Raw genomic sequence first — 15,664 nt, 5'->3', positions numbered from 1 at the left:
CACCATTTATCTGTCCCTCTTGATTCAAACGCAAGCTAAAATATGTGGACTCTTGCTGTATAAACAATTGCAGAGTAGATTTCCTTTTGTTTGGTGGCCACTTAGCATGGTATTTGTGTTTGTCATTAATTTGTCACCCATCTGTGGAGCTGATTGGTAGATGGATTTGGTTATGACTGATAAACCATCTTTCACATCTAGAACTCCATTCTCCAAGACATTTCTCTACAGTGACAGTGCAGTAAAATCGGTTATCCTTTTGTTGCTTTGGAAATACGCCTTATTTTCCTTTATTATTTTTGAGGCAACCTGAGTTCATGTCTATACAATCCAAAATCCAAATAACTAAGGGAAGCACTGGCATCAGCTGTCTATCATTATATGCGTAAATATAAGAAAGGAAAAAATAAAACTAAATGTTTTTGAAAACTTCAATGAATATGCAATTGGGGTAAATAAATAACCACTAGAAACAATGCTGAAAGCAAATTGGACTTATTCCAATTTTTTTTTTCACGTTTTGAAAAGTTTGGTTTTCTTTTGTTCTTTCTATATAAATGCATAAATGAGCTAGTTTTGCCCAGTTACAGAAAAAAGTATTCTTACTTTAGTAAATTCCATTCTTTTTGGTTTATCATATGGATCACAGAAAAGTATGATTTTACAGTTTGTTGCTTTTAATACACATTTATAAATTAAGAGCGCCAAATAAATATAGCCTTTCAACGAGCAAATAAACTTACCAAGAGAAATTCTTCTTTTATAACTAGAATACCTCTCATAGGAGTAAGTCCTTTTGTTAGTAAGATAAATTCTAGAAACAGATTTCAGAGTAAGACCTCACTGTTTGTTTTTATTCTTGTGAAACCAATAAAGTGCTGGCAAAGAGTGCTATAAGGTGTCACAGTAGTTTAGAAATAAGGTACATTCCAGAGTGTTCTTTATTGCCTTTTAAGGGTTGGCTTGGCTATTGCCTCCCTTAGCCACACTGCCATGGAACACACAGCTTTACAAAACAGCAGCAGGATGGTTAGAGCCACTTGAGCCCCACTTGAATATTACATACATTCTTTTGAAATGTCAAAGTTTTAGGAATATTGGAGTGATTATAACACCGTATCATTATATTCCCATAGGCTTAAGTCTGAAATATACTGAATTTAAAAGAGTAAAAGGACATGTTTTTCCATTGCCCTTCATACCTTATTATTTCCCAGAAAATTGCCACCCATGTCAAAAGCTATTTCAAGTGTTGTTTCAGTTTCAGGTAAGCATCATTTTGCTACATACTTGCTTCCTTGAATCTGGATGTAAAAATATCTAATACCTCACAGGCAAATTATCAGAGAATTGCATTATAGTTCTGAGGACAGAAAGGAGGATGGGATAAGAAAATGTAACATAACTTTCAAGCCCTGGTGAAAAGGCTTCTCGGTTGTGAGAGAAATGCAGATGTGCATAGAAGACAGAAACGAGAAACTGAAAGGAAGTTTATCACTAAATCGCAGAGCAGGATTCTCAGCTCTCGCCACACAAGAGAAGCATCTTGGAGCATACCAATTTCTGAGAGTGACCAGCATGTAAGTTAAGACCACAGAAAAGAACTGGTATGTGGGACATAAAAATAGATTTATAACCCAAAGCCTTTTTCTCTGTGCTTTTTGAAAAACTTCTACCTGTTCAACAGTTATACCTCTCTTTGTTTGGCAGGAGAAGGCATGGGGCAAGGGCGCAGATTATCTATCATTTACCCTGAGTAGTCATTCAGTAAATGCTTTGTTGCTGATCCAACTCCGTTTCCAGCTGCAGCCCTGTGGAGTTTGGTTGAATGCTGTCTATACCTGGGAGTAGGTGTGCATGTATATATAATGCTCTGTGTAAATGACAAGCAAGACTAGTTCTTTCAAAAATGTTCTCTTGTTCTGAATAAAGATAAAAATAAAAACTATAAGTTTCTGAAAATGGCACAAGTGACTTTTTCTTAGTGTACCCTTTTACATTTCCAACATCATGTGTGTGTGTTTCTTGAAAAACATCCTCCAATCAAGGACCACATTGCAACCATAGATCATTTATGTATAATTTGTAGATGATAGACATTTGAAATTACTGTGACAAGAGTTTTCACATTGTTTCTGCTGATCTGATAAAAAGCATATTGCCAAAAGAATGTAGAGAAATTCCCCAGAATCAATTTGAAGCACGCTTTTGAAATGAGAATTGCTATACAGAAGCATTTTGGAAAGAGGTGGGGCTGCAGTGAACAGTTCTTGAGATGAAAATACAGTTCAGTAAAACAAATATATTTCTTCAAAGGGGAATGAATACACACACACACACACACACACACACACACACACACGGTAACAAAAAATGTATAGACATTTTAAGAAAGGATAAAAACTGTATTAAAATTGGAATACAATGAATGAAGCTAGCATTCATTTGATTAATGCCATCTTTTCAGCAAACATCATACTACACGGTGCTACCGTAATTCAATTCAACTTCAAAAAGTAGTACATACCGTGTTTCCCCGAAAATAAGACCTAGCCAGACCATCAGCTCTAATGCATCTTTTGAAGCAAAAATTAATATAAGAATGGGTATATTATTATGTTATATTATATTATATTATATTATATTATATTATATTATATTATATTATATTATATATTATATAAGACCCAGTCTTATAGTAAAATAAAACTGGTTCTTATATTAATTTTTGCTCCAAAAGACGCATTAGAGCTGATTGTCCGATGAGGTCTTGTTTTCGGGGAAACGCGGTAGATAACATCTCTTAAAATGTGTACATTTTTTTGGCACTCTCTGTGCTTTATTTATTCGTCATTATTTGGTCTTTGAAATTTTCTACCACCGCCCATGTGATGGCCCCAGGAAGCCCAGAAGAGAACAGGTGAAAACAACTCCATTGTGCTCCTAGTGAACTATTTCAATGTATTTCAAAATAAGAAATGAGAGTTTACTAAAGGGACAAAGAAATATGAAAGGATGAGGACTGAAAAATACAGAGAAAGAATCTCTTTTATATATGATGGTCCATCAGTGCCAGCATTAATGTGTAAAACCAGTCAGTGGCAGCACTGTTAGGTAATTTATGTGGGAATAAAAATTGGTTTTATATTACTTTTGCTGCAGAAGATAACATTCTATAAGCTCATCATATTTTTAATCTTGTCTTAAGAAAAGTACTGCTGTGGCAGTTTGTTTAAATAAGAGTTACACTTATCTCTTTGCAAGGAGCTCCTTCTCTTCCTCTGTGTCCTCCCCCTCATTTCCACCCTCCCCTACCCAATTCCATCCACCTTTCCCCTTAGCCAAAGGCATTTGTAAAATATGGGAGCAGTTGTACTATGCTGTTATTTGGGATATGCTTAATAAATGCTTCCTATATTTTAGAGGTGGTCGGAGGTCATCTAATGCAATTTCATTTTGATTACTTATTTGAATTTTGGATGCAAGGAATCCTGAACCAATTGCCTGAATTTGTCATAATCATAATTTAGTTACCCACAGCTGCTTTATTAGATTTAAGGTACTTTCAAGAGTATATTGATTATTGCAGCTCTTGATTATCTAATAATAGTATTCATAAGATGCCCTCTTCTCCAGCTCCATTTCCTTGACTCACCGAAAGGGTACTAATTTAAAATTTTCTCCTTTTCCAGTCACAGCATCCCTCTAAAAGTTATCAAATTATAATGACATAATGATATAAAGCAAGACCTTAAGGTCCTTCAGACGTTACACATTTTTGTCTCCATAAATTCTTCCTGCCCCCTTTCAATTTACCCTTTTTGTTACTATAAGAGGTTTATATTATAAACTCATATATAAGCATGGCATCCCAGAGCTTAACATCCTGCAATGGCACCTATTATCCACCTTGCACTCTATTTTTTTTTTTTAAGAGAGAGAGGTGGTATGAAAAAGCTCTTGAACCAAATTGTCCCAGCTAAATGAAATAATCAAATGGGAACAGCAAGATGAACACATGCCAGCTCAAATGATTTACCATTTTTGCGGTGTATAATGTGCACCCACGTTTTTGGCCTAAACTTTCTGGGAAAAAAATCTTCTGTTTTAATTTTTTAATTCAAATTTTTGTTTGTTTACATTTAGGTACTTATTTTTCATATTGTAAAGGAATTTTAGCATTTATTTTTTTAACATATTATGGTACAAGAAATTTTATGTATCAATAACAAATTTACAATATTTACACATCATAGAATGCCAAGAACTCTTCGTCGTAAGTTCAACAAAATCAATTATCGTATCCCAGGGTATTGTTTTGCATGTGGATATCGTTATTGATTTCTAGAGTTAGACTTTTAACTCATAATCATAAGTAAAAGAATTAAAACCGTTTATATAGATACAGAATTAGTACTACCCATGTATAATGTGCATCCTTATTTGTCCCTCACAACCTTGGGCAAAACAGTGTGCATTGTACATGGAAAAATATGGTGATTTTTTTTAAAGTGGTCACATTTAACAGTTTGTATTACCACCAAAAGGGGAAAAAAATAATTGATCATATATGAACTTTTCACCCAAATGATTCATTAATCTTTTTCACAAAGTTTGAGAGCATCCAGAATATTCCACACACCAGTCTAAGCAGTAGAGATTTAACCGTTAAACAAGACAGACGTGGTCTTAACCTTCATAGAGCTTACAGCCTGCTGAGGAGATAGGCAAGTTATGAGACAATGACATCACTGTTTGACAGGGACTTGCATTGAAGAGAACATGGTTGCACAGGATTTAGAGAAAAGACACATAGAGAGAAAATTACCAGGGAAATCTTCCTGAGGAAAGTGGCATCTAAGCTGAAACCAAAAAGAAGAGAAGAAATTAGCCAGGTTGTTTCGGGGTAGTGATCTAGGAAGAGGAGCCAAGAACCTGACATATTCAAGGAATTGTAAGAAGCTCTGGAGGAATGAATGAGCAAGGGCAGGGTGGAGCGGACACAGATGAGGCTGGAGAGCAATCAGAACCTTAGTCATGAAGGGTCCGAGTCAGCGGGACACAGGATGAGGAGCAGTGTTGACTTGAGGTGCTTGTGGTTATCCAAGCCAGATTTCCACGGGGCAGGAGGATGTGATTTTGAAATTTATGATTTGCAAATAACTTGTAAGTATAATTAAGAAGTAGCTGAATTTCTTGAAATTTCCCAGCTAGTTTTCTAGAAAATTCTTTGGCTTTATCTCTTGATACTTATAGCTATATCTCAACAAATTTCAGAATTATATGCTTAAAACATAATTAATTGATGAATGGAGGTTTTTCTATTCTAATTACTGATCTTTAATTTCTCTGCACTTTTTCCAACCAGAAATTGATATAATTTAAAATGTTGTGGCCTGCCATGCAGAAGTACAAAATACAAAATACAACCTTCTATAGCATTACATTAAGAATTGAATCTATGGAAGTTTAATTCCCTATGCTTGTCAAAAGTTGTTAAAACATTGCTTGCCTTTTTAGAATATAAAATGTGGGCAGACGTGTAGTAATATATCAAAAAATGACACTTTGTCAAAGAGGGCTTTCATGGGAGACTGTTCTGAATAAAATGTTTTCTTTTAAAAAGAATCCAACCTGTTTAACATTCCAAAGCAAACACAAATGAACACAAATGCCTGAACTTACTGCCAGTCACAACAGCCAGTTTCATTTACCCTTTAATACTTTTTTTTTATATTCCAAAAATTGTTCCCCCAAAAGAATTATCAGTTTTATTCCATGATAACCTGGTTCGAAATAAAATAAAAGTAGCTCTGACCCTCCTCAAAATGGATTCTTTTCAGACTTACTACCACTTCTAATAGTATGAGGATGATATGGTTGGCTATGTCTAATGCTAGAGTCAACGTAATTATATGTGAAGCAACAATTCCCTTATCTAGTAGGAACACTTGGTGCGGTTAACTGCATTTCACTGTCTGGCAGATGAAATAAAGAATTAAAATTTCAGCCTAGTTCCTCAAATTTTTCCCCCAGTCATTTTAAAATCATTTAGCCTTGGGGAAATGGTAGTCAGAAAAGAAGAGCAAACAGACGGTATTTAAAGGCCATACTTAGCAAGATTAACAAAGCAGATGTGCCTGCGTGTCTCCCCATCTTGCTCCCCAGAGTACCTCTCTGTTATGATTACTTTGTGATGGTTCCAATCCTTTGGACCTTCTGCGGATGTCCAGAGTTAAGATGAGGACTGATAGTTGAAATGTTAAATGGAAAATCAATAGATAATTGGCTTTGAGCACAGTCTATAATCTAAATAGGAGTATCTGTATTTGTTACTCTACTCATATTCTTTGCAGAGAATGTGCCTAAGTCCCAGCTCTTGAGTGAGAGTATCATTCATTGTTTAGGGAACCAGGGAGCAGGACTGAAAGAAACAGAAACAAATGGTAACTGAGATACTGACAGCTTATCTAGGCATCCTGGTATGCCACACAATGGTACTAGGGATGGAAAGAAGAGAAATATTCTACACAGCTTCACTGGATGTGTAAGCTGAAACCTGATTTTATAGGCCTACTCACAATTAAAATTCCTAAAGGGTAGGAGGGGTGTGTAGAAGGTTTGATCTAATGTCAACAGGTTCCCCCCAGCTATAAGGGTTCATGGAGAGGTAGATGGCCCAGGTTTTAATAAAATGTTTAGAAATTCTGCATATGTTGGTATGAGAGGATACTAATATTGGAGGCAATGGTTTAGGTACTAATAGTCAAGCCACCTTTTAATTAACTCACTCGATTAGCAAGAGAGGAGTATTTTTGTTGTGGTAGTTGGTAGTGATGGTTGTAAGCCTCTCACACGGAGAACGCCTCTTCGACCACTTAGATGGAGAGCTGGAACAGTGATATGCAGAGCTATGGAGGGAGGCTTCATATTCTGCCTCCATCATTACCCACTTATGTGACCCTGGGCAAGTGTCTCAGCCTGCCCAAGCCTCACTTTGTTCATCTGTAAAATGGACCTAATACTACCACCTCATCAGGCATTTAGTTCTGTACCTACTACATATCTAAAACCTAATAGTAAATGGTAGCAATATCATTAATAAACAAATGTGCACAACTTAGCAGTTTTGCACACCGAGCACACCCAGGGTTGTAAGATATTCACGGATGTAGATTCTCACCGCACCAGGAAACCCACTCTAGATGGATATTATGCGTGTTTTAGAAGATCCTCATTTTCTGTAGAACAGGAAAAATAGTTCTGTGATACTACCCTCTCTCTCTTGGTTTCTGTGTATATATAGACAATGTTGTTTGTTGAAACAGAAGTTAAAATCAGAACATTTCCTTGAAAACACTTTCTGAGTACATTATCAGGCTGACTCAAAAAGAAGTAAGTTGCAGAGGCTTGTTACACATGTATGAATCATCTGCTAAAAACAGTGGTTCTTCCTAAAAGTATTAAGGAAAAAACTGACTTAGAAAATTTAGATTCCTTGAAAGTTTAATCAAGCATATCTTTGACTATAGACTACTATTGCCTAGCAGGTTAAAGGGTCGCTCATATGTGTAAAGGAAATATCAGTAGTTGATTCTACTACGTAATGGCCATGCCAGTGATCTCACAGCCATACCTAATACAAATTGCTCACTATGGGTTCACAACTGAAACCAACAAAAGATGCAAAATGCTCCTGATTTATTTCAATATTACAATTTCAGAGCACTTTTTAGCTATTCTATAAATGAATTAATTTCAAAACGGATGAGGTGGTAACATCAAGGTTTAGCTAATTATGTTTAAATTAACTATAAACATTTAAAATAACCATTTTAATTAAATACAAGACTCATGCACCTAATCATTAAAAGTGGAATTGTTAACTTGAGATTTATCATTCTGAAATCACTTGTTCTACCTTTCAAATGAGTTCTTTCCTCCACTTAAATGAAAGACAAAATGTATCTCTCTGAAGTGGCAGTTAGTAAAAGGTGACCCTTTCTTGTGTCATGGTTGTCAATTTGATATTGAATTCGAGCAAAGAAAAAGAAAATCTGCTTTATTACAGTCTCTTAGATACAAAACTGTAGTTACTATTTGCTAAACCATTTCCAACTTGACTTATATTTAAGTTCTACAAATATTTAAGAAAAACCCCCAATAATTGTAAAGCATTTATTACTGTGAAAGAAAATGGATATATTGTGTACATACATATACTTTTTATAGAGGAGGCTCTGAGAAAGAAAAATATAATTTTGTGATTTAATTTTTTAATTAAAATAATTTTTACAACTTCAACAATAATGAGAAATAATACTTTGAATAGCTCTATTTTATAAACTGTAAATATATACCCCAAACTTTACAATTGTAAGAGTATACAAATATACTGGTAGATTCAAATTTGTATGTATAAGTTTGTATAGGTTTAAAAAATAACCATAGGCTCATCCTTATACACAATATAACTATCACTTAATATAAACCCTGACACATGATAGGTGCTTAATAAATGTTTGTAAATTAAATAAATAAACATATTGATAAGTTTTATAAAATGTTTTAAAAACTCTTTTAAAAACCATGATTGCTATATCTTACCTTTTACTTTAACCTACTCGATTTAGAACATCTAAGAAAGCTGAAGTACATCTACTTACAGATTTGAAGGGAATATGTTTTCCTGTTATCTGTTGCTTTTCTGGGTTCTAGAATTAGTACAAATGTCAAAACTCTAAAAGAGAGCAGCGTCTCTGCTGGCTGTGAGAGTGTGATTTAAAGACAAGTTAGCTTGTTTTGTTCTTTATACTAAATACCTGCAATTACTGATTGTCACATTTTTCTTTTGTTGTAAAACTGAACTAATTGTAGCTACTACCCTTAGGGGATGAGTTCTATAGTATAATAAATGTTGGGTGCCCTCTTGAGTTTAGCATTTTAATTATTCATAATCATAATGATTTCTGATTATTTAGGAGTTTAGACATAATTCTAGTTTACCAAACAAATTCAGAAGCACAGTAGAGGTTTTGTTTTGTTTTATTTTATGCTGAGATCAGCAGGCCTACAAAGAAGTTCTGATAAGCAGTGGAGCCTGTTCTCTGGCTAATAGGTGGCCACTGTTCATGTGTGCCATGTCCTGAAATAACTGAATGTATCTTTTTCTACTCGTTTGATTTCTCTAGAACTATTTGGGTAATGTTGGGTTTGTGAGGTGAAGAGCTGACGAGGATTCAAGTGGAAGAACTGGTAATAATGTATGAAAGTGTGTTTATCAGAGAAGACATAAAATAGATTTGATAGCTGGCTATTAACCAAGTGTATAAATTTTAAGGGATTCATTTCTTGAAAGAGGTGAGGTGTGTGTGTGTATGCGTGAATGTTATGTTTGCTTTGCACCCTAAATATATTTGCATACAATGGGCCCAAGTAAAAGATAGATATTCAAGATGGATATTCTGGCTATTTTGAACTAGAATAATTTTGATGTTTACTATATTCAAAAACGTACTAGTGATAATGATGTATTGGGACTAGGCTCCTACAGTCTATTTAGACATCATATACATTCTTAATAATAGCATGAAATAGTAAAATACTAGTTTAAAAAAAAGAGTTTGGCATTGCAAATCTGTTCATTGCGATCTGTTTCAATTTTCCCATCTCTTTTTCTTTTTTTTTTCCTTTCCCTCCAATATAACACTTTAATTTTAGAGCCCAACCTGTACTCTGCAGCTAGAGAATTGCTCAAGTCTCCTGGTAATGTACATTTGACTTAGGAAGAAGCAGCAATTGCTTAATATAGTCCAGTAGCAGCAAAGGTCAGAATGATATGGATGCTCATCGTCAGGCTGTAAACAGAACATTCTGGAGAGAGGCAACATTAGCATGCTTTAAGGAGAGTACCTTGAACCACTCTTACCTGAAAATGTCAGCAGAGCGAAGCTTCTGCTACAAGAACATTATCTAAAAGTACACAAGTCCATCTCAGATCAAAGGGAATTAACAATTGCATACATATTCCAGCGTTAGGCTCAAGTGTGAGTTCTGTTCTTTATCAGTAAATTGTTTAATAAAGGGACTGCAAGTACTGGAAAGAACGAAAGAAGGAACCAAAGAAAGAATGAATGAAAGAAAGAACGAACGAAAGAAAGAGAACGAGAGAGAGAGAAAGAGAGAGAGAGTGTGAAAGAAAGAGAGAGAAAGGAAGGAAGAAATGTTCTGATCATCCACAATATATTCCTCCTTCCCAAAACAAATATTTAACCACAGCTACTGAGGAACAAAATTTTACCAAAAGACTAATTGAAAATCACTTTGCTTCTGTCTCTACCCCCAGGTGCTAATAAACAGGGAACACGTCCGAAGGCCAAGTGGTTGAGGAGAGGCCATGGAATATCCCCCAACCAGATAATCATCGCTGGAATAATTGGGAAGTGTCTGAATGTAGGTATGTGTGCTGAAGACTTTGTGCTCTTGCAATTTGTCATCTAACTTTCTCCACTCCCATCCATGTTAGACACCTGCCAGCTCATCAGGCTTTTGAAAGCACTGCTTGGCCCAAGCTGGCAGATGTGCTCACATGCACACCGCCACTCAGAAACCCAGGTTGCTCTCCACGAGGAAGTCATCCTGATTCTCTTGAGCTTCTAAAACATCCTCCACAATGACTTTACATTGCCTCCTCTTGTCTAATCTCAATGTTCCCATATAGAAACTTTCCTCCTCACAGACACTGAGCCTTGTTTCCAGAGCACAGAAAGGCTTTGTCCGTTCTGTCCCCACTATCTGAAATAATTTTCCCCACTCTTCTTTGCTGGTTGTAGTCCTGTTTTCTCTCCAAGACCTATATCCACCTACATTACAAGCTCCTGCTGATTTTCCCATTCCCAATATTTGCATTTTCCCAAACTTCTGTAGAACGTGTAGTTATACCCTTCCTCTGACATTTGACAACTTGATTCATATATTGCTTTTTCTCTCTTCATGCATCGGTCCTGTGCCCCCAGTGTAACTGTTTATTTCTGGAAAGGCATGATCTGTTGCATGCCAGAATCCATGGCGATGGGCAATGGGCATGGAATGAGCTGCTCTGAGGAAGTGAGGCAACAAAGCAGACTCTGGAATTAGACAGCCCGAGTTTTGAGTTCCTGCTCAGCCAGTTACTAGCTAGGTGATCGTGGCAAGGTTTTTGTAAAAAACTTCCTGTGTCTTAATTTCCTCATCTCTAAAATAGGAATAGTAATCCTATCCATCTCCTTGAGTTGTTATAAAGTTTAAATGAGCTAATAAATAAAAAAGAATAGTCTAATACATACTAAACACTAAAAATCCATTACCTATTTATTACTGTATACACAATATTCCATCTCAATTTTCTCAATAATGCTATAAAATAGATAGCATCATCCCCATTCTAAAAATGGGAATCTTGTGGCCCTAAGAGGTCAGATCACTGCCAAAAATCACAAGAAGGAGCAGAATGAGAACCAAAGTGTCTGACTCTAAACCCTGGGCCGTTTCACTCTGCACACTGCCTCACACACAGCTGCCCAGTGACTAGTTGGTAACAATGGAATTTACTCTTCTCTCGTCTTATAGTTTCAATGAAATTATGCTGCGATTTCACTAGATTTGACCTTTTAAAGGCTGTTTGCAATGTGAAACGTTTTTAATTGACTATATATTTTTCTTACATACTAATCTAAAGAGGGTGGGGTCCTACCTCCTTTTTGTCTGACTCAGGCTAAAATTCACCTCTACAAGTAGGTGTTTCTGTTCCCAGTTACTGAAGGAGCAGGACGGATAAAATACCAAATAGCTATTCCCACCCGAGGGTATTTTATAATCTAGGTGACACAGTAATAAAAACAAAGCAAAAACATCTGACACGGTTTTTAACCCTTCATGTGTAGGTTCCCTTTGAGATTGGCCCTTGGATGGTCCTCCCTCATCCCATGTAATAATGTAGGCTGGATACAAAAATAACACTCGGGGGTTTGGTGAAATGTGCCATTTAAGAGTAAACTATACAATGTTACATTAGTTTCAGGTGTAAAACAAACTGATTAGACATTTATACACCTTCAGATGTGATTAGCACGCTAAGTCTAGTACCACCTGTCACCATACAAAGTTGTCACCATATTATTGACTATATTCTCTTCACCTGCTTCACTCACCCCCAACCCTCCTCCCTTCTGGCAACTGTCAGTTTGATCTCTGTTCTATAAGACTGTTTTCGTTTTGTTTCATTTGTTCATTTTTCTTTTTCTTTAGATTCCACATACAGGTGAAATCATACAGTATTTGTCTTTGTCTGACTTATTTCACTTAGCATAAGATCCTCTAGGTCCATCCATGTTGTCCCAAATGACAAGCTTTCATTCTTTTTCAATGATGAATAATATTCCCTTGTATATATACCATATCTTTTTTATCCATTCCTCTATCAGTGGACACCTAGATCGCTTCTATATGTTGGCTATTATTGTGAGGCTTGCGGTGAGATAATGAGGCTGGTCAGGCGGGCTGAGAAAAGTGAGTGCTTTATTCTGTGCTCCCGGGCCAGGTTCACCGGTCCGCAGACGGGCCGGCGAAGTCGCGCCCAGGGTACAGGGAGGGAGGCATATATGCGATTTTTGGGGTGGGTGTTCGCTGTGAGGTGGCAGATGAGCAGGACGCCGTAGTGCAGATCCGGCGCGAGCGGCTGTGTCAGGAGTTGCTTATCGCACCAGCGGTCTGCTGCCTTTTCTGGGAAACGCCAGGGGCCCCAGTTTCCGTCATGCGAGGAGGGGTCTGACTTGGCAGAGGGGTCTGACTTGGCTCCCGGCCTCTTTGACAATGCCTGTAGCTGACCTAACAATTATGAATAATGCTACAGTGAATATAGGGGTGCATATATCTTTTCAAATTAGTTTTTGTTTGTTGGTTGGTTTTCTTCTGATAAATAACCAGAAGTGGGATTGCTGGGACTATACTTCAATAAAAAATAAAAATTAAAAAATAGCACAAGATGTTGTCACACCTGTCAGCTGCAGGAAAGATAAGCTCTAATGGAAACTATGCATTTTTTTTTAAATTTTAGGTCAATACTTTTTAAAAAATTAATCAAGCTCTGTTCTCAACCTATTGAAACTTAACACAATGCTGATGACCACATGATTTTTTCTTTGTGGGGAAAGCAGCTCTTCTGCCTCACATGTAATTATTATAAATGTACTTTTGATTGAGAAAAGAATGGAGACACATTGTTTCATAAAGAGTGGTGAAATTTAGATTTTAAACAGAACTTGGGGAAACGAGGGCAAATTTAACTTGCTTGTGCAGTATAACCTAACCTGAGTTGTAAAGAAATGCACATTAAATTTGGAATTTTGATAAATGAATATTCCAAGCAAATACATAAAATGTATTCAAGTAATAACAAAAGACTAGACTATAAAATTTGTAAGTTTTAAAATTATTTCATTCTATTTGAAATTATTTTGGCGAATTTGCCAAGTGCTCTGTTAAACTTGGCAGACTAGCTTTCTTGAAATCTTTTAGAAAATCATCAAGTCTTGTTCTTTTCACTGCCAAAATTCCCTGGCTGCTGTTGCTTCATTTGTGCATCTGTGGCACATAGCACTGTGCTGGGATGTAGTAGGTGATTGATAAATCATTAAATTTAATTTTGTCGCCCTCCTGATACATGAAATATCCTCTGCACTCCTGGCCCATCACTGAATTCCAGAAATAATGTCAGAGATCCTCTGTGGACCTAAAGGAACTGCCTTTAGGTGAAGTATCACCAAGAAAGGGAATTGGAAGTACTAACATTTTTGAATGCTTATTGTAGTCTAGATTTTTTTTTACTTCACATACATCATTTCATTGAATCCTCAAAGTACCCTATGAAGTAAGCATTGGTATCCCCCATTTACCAACAACGAAGCTAAAATTCAAAGAGTTTAGCCAACATGTTTAAAAATCACACCGCTGGTGAGAAAGACTTTCCAGCGTAACTATAACCCAAAGACCAAGAAATGACGACGTAGTAATGGAGCTGAAGTGAGGCCCAGGTTCAGAGTCATGAGGCAGATACTCTTGACACCAACTTCAAATGACTCAGGCACATCATATAACCTCCTCTTACCTCAGTTTCCTCATCTCCTATGACACTATTATGAGTATCAAAATTTTTTATTTGTGAAATGGCTTTGAAATTATCATTAATGCTATAAACAAATAGTAGTCGTGGATCTGGTAAACATAAACGCTGAAACAGTTAACAAGTTCCCAAAAGGTTTGAAATTCCTTGTAGACGGTGAGAGGAAGGTGAAAGCAATGAAAGGAAGCAAAGACCAAAGACAAAAAAAACACCATGCCTGTGGAGGGATTCTTGGAGCACATCTTGAAAAGATTATTCTATTACCAGTGCTGATCCATGGCTGTTCCGTTGTGGCAGTTACCCTTATAATGTGTTATATAACGTTTTAAAATGTAGGTATAATGGCCATAATAACCAAAGTGAGGATTGCGCATAGGATGAAACATTGGAAATCAGGACTACTGCGTATGGAGCCTTATACCTAGTATAAGGAAGGCTGTACCCCAAGCTACTCATTTGAAGGATTAAAAGTAATACTCTCCTTAAACACATGGTTCTGAAAGAAGTGCACCTCCTAGAGTACCTGAAACCCCCTGAGGGCCTCAGTGGGATCCAGCCTGCTGCTTCTTAAAACAGTCTCTTCAACGTTTTTCAAAGGAATTAATGGCACTTCAAGTTGTGGCTGATGTCTGGTTTTGCCCTTATAAATGTTGAAGGGAACTAGAGGTATTTGATGAGTTATTAAGCATGTGCTTCAGTTATTATGATAGTAATAACAGTTCAGTCTTATAAAGCTGGAAGGTGCTTTCCATTTTTCAGCATTTAATTGCATTCCTACTGAGTTTAGATAATAAGTCATTAATCTCACTCAGCATATGACCTAATGCATGTATTTAGATTGAAGAAAGTTTTTTTAGTATAAGAATATACCGATATTCTTTCTTTGCCTTTGTTTATATGAAAGTTCTGGAAACCACCTACTAGATTTTTAAAAATTGTATTGTAACCTGAATGAGAACAGGCAACCTAGCTGATATTTTAAACAGTATTCAAGACATCAAAGAGAAATTAAGAAACCGCTTTCATAAGATTATTTTGTCAAAGTTTGCCTAGAGGAGGCTTCTATTTTCAAGATCTACTACTGAGATGGAGAATCGATAATAGATTGCTCAATTTCATCTGACAAATTTTAACTGTCAAGTATTTCAAAAAATATATACCTATGACAATAACACATTTAACTTTTTTATAGCCTCCTTAAAATTTGCAGTTTATCATTATCATTAATTATTAAGCACCTTGATGGTAGAATGGAATGTAAGGATAATTATTGGTATAATACAGCAACAAATGACTAATTTGAGAAATATTTTTAGAGTGTATTCCTAAGTTGTAAAAGTATTTTGTAAACTATAAATCACTCTACAAATAGTATTTATAAGAATAATTTTTATAATACCAAATTATGTTTTTCTGCAAAGTAATGAAATATAACAGAAAAAACTTTTCCGACTTCCATTATTTAAAATACTGTGAAGATGTGTTCTTTAAGACATAGCAGCATGG

At 36.0% G+C, this 15,664-nt stretch overlaps 1 protein-coding gene across 4 annotated transcripts in view; it reads left to right on the top strand.

Annotated features, from left to right (window-relative positions):
- Nucleotides 1–15,664, top strand: part of HS3ST5 (heparan sulfate-glucosamine 3-sulfotransferase 5) — a 252,880-nt gene that overhangs the window by 145,570 nt on the left and 91,646 nt on the right. For 3 of the 4 annotated variants that reach the window (XM_033094153.1, XM_033094127.1, XM_033094137.1), the window contains one exon: nucleotides 10,346–10,456. The gene's annotated coding sequence lies outside the window, so the exon portion shown is untranslated. The remainder of the gene's footprint in view (nucleotides 1–10,345; nucleotides 10,457–15,664) is intronic. The other variant, XM_033094146.1, reaches the window with a different exon arrangement.

Source organism: Rhinolophus ferrumequinum, chromosome 3, assembly GCF_004115265.2.
Source record: "Rhinolophus ferrumequinum isolate MPI-CBG mRhiFer1 chromosome 3, mRhiFer1_v1.p, whole genome shotgun sequence".
NCBI classification, from domain to species: domain Eukaryota; kingdom Metazoa; phylum Chordata; class Mammalia; order Chiroptera; family Rhinolophidae; genus Rhinolophus; species Rhinolophus ferrumequinum.
The sequence above is the reverse complement of the archived record's forward strand: the minus strand, read 5'-3'. Positions and strand labels throughout refer to the sequence as shown.